A 10291-nucleotide genomic window follows, 5' to 3' on the forward strand; every position below is an offset into this window, starting at 1 on the left:
GTTAGAGAAGTCGATGTTCATGCCATCAGGTTGGAGGCTACCCAGACGGAATATAAGGTGCTGTTCCTCCAACCTGAGTGTGGCTTCATCTTTACAGTAGAGGAGGCCGTGGATAGACATGTCAGAATGGGAATGGGATGTGGAAATAAAATGTGTGGCCACTGGGAGATCCTGCTTTCTCTGGCGGACAGAGCGTAGGTGTTCAGCAAAACGATCTCCCAGTCTGCGTCGGGTCTCGCCAATATATAGGACACATCGGGAGCACCGGACGCAGTATCACCCCAGCCGACTCACAGGTGAAGTGTCGCCTCACCTGGAAGGACTGTCTGGGGCCCTGAATGGTGGTAAGGGAGGAAGTGTAAGGGCATGTGTAGCACTTGTTCCGCTTACAAGGATAAGTGCCGGGAGGGAGATCAGTGGGGAGGGATTGGGGGTGGGGGTGGGGACGAATGGACAAGGGAGTCGCGTAGGGAGCGATCCCTGCAGAAAGCAGAGAGAGGCGGGGAGGGAAAGATGTGCTTTGTGATGGAATCCCGTTGGAGGTGGCGGAAATTACGGAGAATAATATGTTGGACGCGGAGGCTGGTGAGGTTTTAGGTTGCTGCGTTCACCAGCAACTTTGATGTGTGTTGCAACAATAATTTCATTCGGGATAAACAGTTTTATCTTATCCTATCTAAAACAAAGGGAACCCTGGCTATTTTTTGGATTTTTTTTTTGTTGTTCTTCATGAGTTGCTCCAAATAAGCGGCTGCCCCGATCATCCAATGGCACAATTAACCGGAATCCACGGTGGTAGTTTTAATCTATTCGAAGTTAAAGGAAGTTGCTCTCAACGCGGGGCTCGAACCTACATCCCTCAGATTAAGAGTCTCTAGCTGACTGTGCCAGAAGGCGGCATGCAACGTCGGTGGTCAATAATCAAAACCAGATTTCATATCACCGACGTGCGTCGTGAAACTTATTAACTTTACGGCAGTAATACAATGGAATATATGATAAATAAATATAGAGAAAAAACGGAGTTACATTAAGTACAGGAGACCATAAGATATACGACCAGAAATAGACCATTCGGCCCGAGTCTGTTCCGCCATTCAATCATGGGCTGATACAATTCTTCCAGTCATCCCCACTCCCCTGTTTTTAACCCAGACCCTTTGATGCCCTGGCATGTACAATATATCTATTAAATAGTTACATTAAAATAAGTACTGCAAAATAACAGAAATAAAAACAGCAGTGAGGTAGTGTTCGTGGGTTCAATGTCCATTTAGCAATCGGATGGCAGAGGGGAAGAAGCTGTTCCTGAATCGCTGAGTGTGTGCCTTCAGGCTTCTGTACCTCCTCGACGGTAACATTATGAAGAGAACATGTCCTGGGTGGCGGGGATTCTTAATCATGGTCGCCGCATTCCTAATACACCGCTGCTTGAAGAGTCCTTGGATACTGTGGAGGCTAGAAACCATGATAGAGCTGACTAATTTTACAAATTTCTGCAACTTATCACGATCCTATGCAGTAGCTAACCCCCCCCCCCCACCCCCAACACCAGACAGTGATGCAGCCAGTCCGAATGCTCTCCACGGTACATTTGTAAAAGTGCGTTTGTAGAAGTTTTCGACTGTTTTAGTTGACAAACCATATCTCCTCAAACGCCTAATCAAATATAGCCGCTGATTCGCCTTCTTTACAGCTGCATCAATATGTTGGGTCCAGGTCAGGTCCTCTGAGATATTGACACCCAGGAACTTGAAATTGCTCACTCTCTCCACTTCTGATCCGTCTATGAGGATTGGTTTTGCGTTCCCTCGCCTTATCCTTTCTGAAGTCCACAATCAGCCCTTTGGTCTTGCTGATGTTGAGAGCAAGGTTGTTGCTACGACACCACTCGACGAAATGGTTTACGTCGCTCCTGTACGCCCTTTAGTCACCAGCTGAAATTCTGCCAATAATGTTTCTATCATCAGCAAATTTATAGATGCCAGCATTTCGATGCAACGTTCACCGCAGATGCATCTGTGTACAAGTGTTGTGACGACATTGGTCAGACAGCACCGGGAATGTTACGTCCAATTCCCGTTGTCATACTATAGACATTACGTCATTGAACTGTAGAGGGAGCAGAGCGTTTCACGAGGTGTCGCTGTGACTGGAGGACTTGAATTCTGGGGAGAGTCCGGATGGTCTGGAGTCAGGATGCTGCCGAAATGGAACCCGGAAGAAACAAAAGTGGTCAAACTGCATCTGTTGGGGGGTAACTGTACCAATGCTGAGGAATGGAGAGATCTACCAAAAAGTGGTGGACACAGACCAGTCGATCACAGACAAAACCCTCCCCACCATTGAACACATCTACAAATAGCGCTGCCACAAGGAATCAGCAAGTATCATCAAGGACCCCACCACCCAGGCCATGCTCTCTTGTCGCTGCCCCCACGCCACCAGGTTCAGGAAGAGTTGTTACCCTGCAAGCATCAGGCTCCTGATTCTTCAGCAACTATCAGTGTGGATAACTTCACTCACCCCAACGCTGACCTGATTCCAAAACCTACAGGCTCACTTTCAACGACTCCAAGTTCTCAGCATTATTTATTTATTTGCAAAAGTTGTCTTTTTGCATATTGGTTTAGTGACCGTCTTTGGTTATGTACAGTTTATCATAAATTGTATTATATTTCTTTCTTATTTTCCCGAAAATGCATGCAATAAAATGAATCTCAGGGGAGTATACGGTGACATATACGTATTGCAGTATCGCAATAAAATCACGTTTTTGGTCGAGGAAAGTTAGGTAGGCGGGCGATAGCCGGGATTTTCCGCAGAGGCAGTCAAAGAAAGCATCGCCCAACGTGGGGCTCGAACCCACGACCCTGAGATTAAGAGTCTCATGCTCTACCGACTGAGCTAGCCGGGCTCCGAAAGGTCCTCACTTCTTTGCATCCTTGTCGCAAAGTTGGGGGCAAAATAGATTAAGTACCCTTTGCTTATAGTCTACAGCTGACCAAAGCCTATAGATGCGTCCTGGAGATTATATTGACTGGTTGCACCACAGCCTGGTATGGAACTACAAAATGCCCTTCAATGGAAACCCTACAAAAGTTACTGGATACAGTCCAGACCATCACTGGTAAAATCCTACCTCCAGTGAGCACATCTGCGAGGAGTGCTGTCGCAGGGAAGTAGCATCCATCAGCAGAGACACCCCTCCCCACCCCACCATCGAATCCATGCTTTCTTCTTGCTGCTGCCATCAGGAAGAAGTAACAGGAACCTCAAGGCCCACATCACCGGGTTCAGGAACAGTTAGTACTCCACAACCGTAAACCGTAAATCAGAACCGATTCCACAACCGAAAGATTCAATTTCAAGGACACTTCATCTCACCTTCTCGATATTTATAGTTTATTTTTTTTTCTCTTTTTATATTTGCATAGTTTGCTGACTTTTGCACATTGGTTGTTGGTCGGTCTGTGCTGTGTGCGGTTTTTCACTGACTCTGTTGTGTTTCTTTGTATTTACGGCGACTGTCTGCAAGGAAACTTTGGAGCCGAACGCACTAAGGCTCGCCGCACTGGTTCGCAGGGCTCATGACAGAGTGTGAGAGACAGAGTTTGTGTGCGATGTGAGAAGGTATCGGAGTGTTTCTGTCTTTGTGGATGAACGGACTGAGAAGGTGTAAACAAGAGGCACATTTGACAGCAGACGCTGGAATCTGGAACAACGCGCTAAATGCAGGAGGAACTCAGCCATCTGTGGAGAAAAATCAGCGTTGACGCATTTCCGCATTTTGAGCGCACGCACCCGTACGCAGACAACACACTCTCTCTCTCTCTCTCTCTCTCTCTCTCTCTCTCTCTCTCTCTCTCTCTCTCCTCTCCTCTCTCCCTCTCTCTCTCTCACACGCACACGCACACGCACACATGCACATACGCACACACACACACACACACACACACACACACACACACACGTGTTTGAAGTGTAACTACGGATCTGTCCTCAGTTAATCAGAGGGCCGGTTAATTTGTGATGACTCCAGACTGGGCGTTCAGTGGACAGCGAGGAAGGCTATCGTGGTTTGTAGCTGGATCTGGACCTACTGGAAAAATGGGATGAAAATCATAGATGCAATTCAATGCAGACAAGTGCGAGGTGTTGACCTTTGTTATGACCAACCAGGGCAGGTCTAACACAGTGAACGGTAGGGCACTGAGGAGTGTGGCAGAATAAGTGGATCTGGAAAGAGAGGTCCATAATTCATTGAAAGTAGCGGCGCAGGTAACTAATGTCATTAAGAATGCTTTTGGCATTCATAAATCAAAGTATTGAGTACGGCAGATGCGATGTTATATTGAAGTTGTATACGACGTTGGTGAGGCCTAATTTAGAGTATTGCATACAGTTTTAGTCACCTACCTGCAGGAAAGACGTAAATAAAGTTGAAAGAGTGCAGAGAAAATTTATAAGGCCGCTAACACGAGGAATTCTGCAGATGCTGGAAATTCAAGCAACACACATCAAATTTGCTGGTGAACGCAGCAGGCCAGGCAGCATCTATAGGAAGAGGCACAATCGACGTTTCCGGCCGAGGCCCTTTGTCAGGACTAACTGAAGGAAGAACTAGTAAGAGATTTGAAAGTGGGAGGGGGAGGGGGAGATCCAAAATGATAGGAGAAGACAGGAGGGGAATGGATGGAGCCAAGACCTGGACAGGTGATTGGCAAAAGAGGTATGAGAGGATCATGGGAGAGGAGGCCCAGGGAGAAGGACAAGTCGGGGGGGGGGGGGGTGGAAACCCAGAGGATGGTCAAGGGGTATAGTCAGAGGGACAGAGGGAGAAAAAGGAGACAGAGAGAAAGAATGTGTGTATAAAAATCAATAACGGATGGGGTACGACGGGGAGTTGGGGCATTAGCGGAAGTTAGAGAAGTCAATGTTCATGCCATCAGGTTGGAGGCTACCCAGATGGAATATAATGTGTTGTTCCTCCAACCTGAGTGTGGCTTCATCTTTACAGTAGAGGAGGCCGTGGATAGACATATAAGAATGGGAATGGGATGTGGAATTAAAATGTGTCGCCACTGGGAGATCCTGCCTTCTCTGGCGGACAGAGCGTAGGTGTTCAGCAAAACGATCTCCCAGTCTGCGTCGGGTCTCGCCAATATATAGGACACATCGGAAGCACCGGACGCAGTATATCACCCCAGCCGACTCACAGGTGAAGTGTCGCCTCACCTGGAAGGACTGTCTGGGGCCCTGAATGGTGGTCAGGAGGAAGTGTAAGGGCATGTGTAGCACTTGTTCCGCTTACAAGGATAATTGCCAGGAGGGAGATCACATGTAATGAACCGGAGGTGATTGGAGAGACTGAGGTGAAGGAACCCTTAGGAGGCAGTGATCATAACATGATTGAGTTCACCGTGAAATTAGAAAAAGAGAAGCCGAAATCTGATGTGTCGGTGTTTCAGTGGAGTAATGGAAATTACAGTGGCATGAGAGAGGAATTGGCCAAAGTTGACTGGAAAGAGACACTGGCGGGAAAGACGGCAGAGCAGCAGTGGCTGGAGTTTATGCGAGAAATGAGGAATGTGCAAGACAGGTATATTCCAAAAAAGAAGAAATTTTCGAGTGGAAAAAGGATGCAACCGTGGTTGACAAGGGAAGTCAAAGCCAAAGTTAAAACAAAGGAGAGGGCATACAAGGAAGCAAAAATTAGTGCGAAGACAGAGGATTGGGAAGTTTTTATAACCTTACAAAAGGAAACCAAGAAGGTCATTAAGACAGAAAAGATTAACAAGATAAGAGCCCATGGAATTACAGGAAAGTTACATACGTGGATAGAGCGTTGGCTGTTTGGCAGGAAACAGGGAGTGGGAATAAAGGGATCCTATTCTGGTTGGCTGCCGGTTACCAGTGGTGTTCCACAGGGATCAGTGTTGGGGCCGCTTCTTTTTACATTGTACATAAACGATTTGGATTATGGAATAGATGGCTTTGTGGCTAAGTTTGCTGACGTTACGAAGATAGGTGGAGGGGCCGGTAGTGCTGAGGAAATGGAGAGTCTGCAGAGAGACTTGGATAGATTGGAAGAATGGGCAGAGAAGTGGCAAACGAAGTACAATGTTGGAAAGTGTATGGTTATGCACATTGGCAGAAGAAATAAACGGGCAGACTATTATTTAAATGGGGAAAGAATTCAAAGTTCTGAGATGCAACGGGACTTGCGAGTCCTTGTACAGGATTCCCTTACAGTTAACCTCCAGGTTGAGTCAGTAGTGAAGAAGGCGAATGCAATGTTGGCATTCATTTCTAGAGGAATATAGTATAGGAGCAGGGATGTGATGTTGAGGCTCTATAAGGTGCTGGTGAGACCTCACTTGGAGTACTGTGGGCAGTTTTGGTCTCCTTATTTAAGAAAGGATGTGCTGACGTTGGAGAGGGTACAGAGAAGATTCACAAGAATGATTCCAGGAATGAGAGGGTTAACATATGAGGAACGTTTGTCCGCTCTTGGACTGTGTTCCTTGGAGTTTAGAAGAATGAGGGGAGACCTCAGAAAAACATTCCGAATGTTAAAAGGCATGGACAGAGTGGATGTGGCAAAGATGTTTCCCATGATGGGGGAGTCTAGTACGAGAGGGCATGACTTCAGGATTGAAGGGCGCCCATTCAGAACAGAAATGCGAAGAAATTTTTTTAGTCAGAAGGTGGTGAATCTATGGAATTTGTTGCCACGGGCAGCAGTGGAGGCCAAGTCATTGGGTGTATTTAAGGCAGAGATTGATAGGTATCTAAGTAGCCAGGGCATCAAAGGTTATGGTGAGAAGGTGGGGCAGTGGGACTAAATAGGATAAAATGGATCAGCTCATGATAAAATGGCGGAGCAGACTCGATGGGCCGAATGGCCTACTTCTGCTCCTTTGTCTTATGGCCTTATGGTCACCCTGCCCTCAAGCTTACCAGGTAACTTTGCGTCCAACTTTCACCCTGCCCTCAAGTTTAGCTGGTCCATTTCCAACACCTCCCTCCCCTTTCTGCATCTTTCTGTCTCTGTCTCTGGAGACAGCTTATCTACTGATGTCTATTATAAGCGTACTGACTCTCACAGCTATCCGGACTATTCCTCTTCTCACACTGTCCCTTGCAAAAATGACATCACCTTCTCGCAATTCCTCCGTCTCCGCCGCATCTGCTTCCGGATGAGGCTTTTCATTCCAGGACGAGGGAGATGTCCTCCTTTTTTAAGGAAAGGGGTTTCCCTTCCTCCACCATCAACTCTGCTCTCAAACGCATATCCCCCATTTCACACACATCTGCTCTCACTTCATCCTCCCATTATGCCACTAGGAATACGGTTCTCCTGGTCCTCTCCTACCACCCCACCAGCCTCCAGGTCCAACATATTATTCTCCGTATCTTCCGCCTCCTCCCACGGGATCCCACCACTAAACACATCTTTCCCTCCCCGCCCCCCCGCTTTCCGCAGGGATCGCTCCCTACGCGACTTCCTTGTCCATTCGTTCCCGCCCCCCCCATCCCTCCCCACTGATCTCCCTCCTGGCATTTATCCTTGTAAGCGGAACAAATGCTACACATGCCATTATACATCCTCCCTTACCACCATTCAGGGCCCCAGACAGTCCTTCCAGGTGAGGTAACACTTCACCTGTGAGTCGGCTGGGGTGATATACTGCATCCGGTGCTCCCAATGTGGCCTTTTATATATTGGCGAGACCCGACGCAGACTGGGAGATCTTTTTGCTGAACACCTACGTTCTGTCCGCCACGGAAAGTAGGATTTCCCGTGGCCACACATTTTAATTCCACATCCCATTCCCATTCTGACATGTCTATCCACGGCCTCCTCTACTGTAAAGATGAAGCCACACTCAGGTTGGAGGAACAACACCTTATATTCCGTCTGGGTAGCCTCCAACCTGATGGCATGAACGTTGATTTCTCTAACTTCTGCTAATGCCCCACCTCCCCCTCGTACCCCATCCGTTATTTATTTTTATACACACATTCTTTCTCTCACTCTACTTTTTCTCCCTCTGTCCCTCTGACTATATCGCTTGCCCATCCTCTGGGTTTTTCCCCCCTCCACCTTTTCCTTCTCCCTAGGCCTCCTGTCCCATGATCCTCTCATATCCCCTTTGCCAATCACCTGTCCAGCTCTTGGCTCCATCCCTCCCCCTCTTGTCTTCTCCTATCATTTTGGATTTTCCCCTCCCCCTCCCACTTTCAAATCTCTTACGAGCTCTTCCTTCAGTTAGTCCTGACGAAGGCTCTCGGCCCGAAACGTCGACTGTCCCTCTTCCTGGAGATGCTGCCTGGCCTGCTGCGTTCACCAGCAACTTTGATGTGTGTTGTTTATAAGGACGCTGCCGGGTCTGGAGGACCTGAGTTATAGGGAAATGTTCAGTAGGTTAGGATTTTGTTCCCTGGGTCGTAGGAGATTGAGGGAGATTTGATAGAGGTATACAAAATTATGAAAGATATTGATAGGCTAAGTACAAGCAGTTTATTTCCACTGAGGTCGGGTGGCACTGCACCTAACGGTAATTGGTTAAGGGTGAAAGGTGAAAAGTTTAAGGGGAACGTGAGGGAAAACGTCTTCACTCAGACGTTCATGAGAGTGTGGAACGAGCTGCCAGCGCAATGGTGATTGCGAGCTCAATTTCAACATTCACGAGAAGTTTGGATAGGTGCCTGGGTGGCAAGGGTATGGAGGGCTATGGTCTGAATGCAAGTCGATTGGATTAAGCAAATTAAGTAGATCAGAGCGGACTAGTGGGGCTTAAGGACCTAGTTCCGTGCTGTACTTGTCTATGACTCTGTAAGGACACACGACTGACGTTAGTTAGAAACTGATCGACGTCTCCTGCGCCAATTAAGCGGTGTACGCTACTCGGCTGGATTCATCTTTCAATGCATCTTTAATCTGAACCTGAGCCTGGAGAGGTTCCCTGTGCTGTGAAAAACATCCTGCCTAGTTACTTCAGTGGTTGGTATGTTGATGGAGAAGATCCTGAGAGGGAGGATTTATGGACATTTGGAGAGGCATAATATGATTAGGAATAGACAGCATGGCTTTGTCAAAGGCAGCTCGAGCCTTACGAACCTGATTGAGTTTTTTTCAGGATGTGACTAAAGACATTGATGAAGGTAGAACCATAGATGTAGTGTATATGGACTTTAGCAAGACATTTGATAAGGTACTCCATGCAAGGCTTATTGGGAAAGTAAGGAGACATGGGATCCAAGGGGCATTGATTTATGGATCCAGAACTGGCTTGGCCACAGAAGGTAAAGAGTGGGTGTAGGTGGGTCATATTCTGCATGGAGGCCGGTGACCAGTTGTGTGCCTCAGAGATCTATTCTGGGACCTCTACTCTGTGATTTTTATAAATGACCTGGATGAGGAAGTGGAGGGGACGGGTTAGTAAATTTGCTGATGACACAAAGGTTGTGTGTGTTGTGGATAGTGTGGCGGGCTGTCAGAGGTTACACCGGGACATTGATAGAATGCAAAACTGGGCTGAGAAGTGGCAGGTGGAGTTCCAGAAAGATAAGTGTGAGGTAGTTCATTTTGATAGGTCAAATATGATGGCAGAATATAGTATTAATGGTAAGACTCTTGGCAGTGTGGAGGATCAGAGGGATCTTGGGGTCCGAGTCCATAGGACACTCAAAGCTGCTAGGCAGGTTGACTCTGTGGTTAAGAAGGCATACGGTGCATTGGCCTTCATCAATCGTGGGATTGAATCTAAGAGCCGAGAGGTAATGTTGCAGCTATATAGGACCCTGCTTCAGACCCCACTTGGAGTACTGTACTCAATTCTGATCACCTCACTATAGGAAGGACAATAGAAATCATAGAAAGAGTGCAGAGGAGATTTACAAGGATGTTGCCTGGATTGGGGAGTGTGCCTTATGAGAACAGGTTGAGTGAACTCGAACTTTTCTCCTTGGAGTGACGGAGGATGAGGGGTGACTTGATAGAGGTGTAAGATAGAGGTACCTATCGTGTGGATAGTCAGAGGCTTTTCCCCAGGGCTGAAATGGCAAGCACGAGAGGGCATAGTTATAAGGTGCTTAGAAGTAGGTACAGAGGAGATAGCAGGGGTAAGTTGTTTGTTTTTTTTTTAAACGCAGAGAGTGGTGAGTCCGTGGAAAGGGCTGCCAGCGGCGGTGATGGAGACGCAAACGATAGGGTCTTTTAAGAGACTCCTGGATGGCGACATGGAGCTTAGAAAAATAGAGGGCTATGGGTAACCCTTAGGTA

The 10291-nt window shown here is 47.4% G+C and overlaps 1 non-coding gene across 1 annotated transcript; it reads right to left on the reverse strand.

Moving 5' to 3' along the window:
• Positions 1-2844: 2844 nt before the first annotated feature.
• Positions 2845-2917, reverse strand: trnak-cuu (transfer RNA lysine (anticodon CUU)). Its single transcript has one exon. It is a non-coding gene; the product is annotated as a tRNA-Lys (tRNA).
• Positions 2918-10291: the final 7374 nt, after the last annotated feature.

This window comes from Mobula birostris, chromosome 5 (assembly GCF_030028105.1).
Source record: "Mobula birostris isolate sMobBir1 chromosome 5, sMobBir1.hap1, whole genome shotgun sequence".
Taxonomy (NCBI): Eukaryota; Metazoa; Chordata; class Chondrichthyes; order Myliobatiformes; family Myliobatidae; genus Mobula; species Mobula birostris.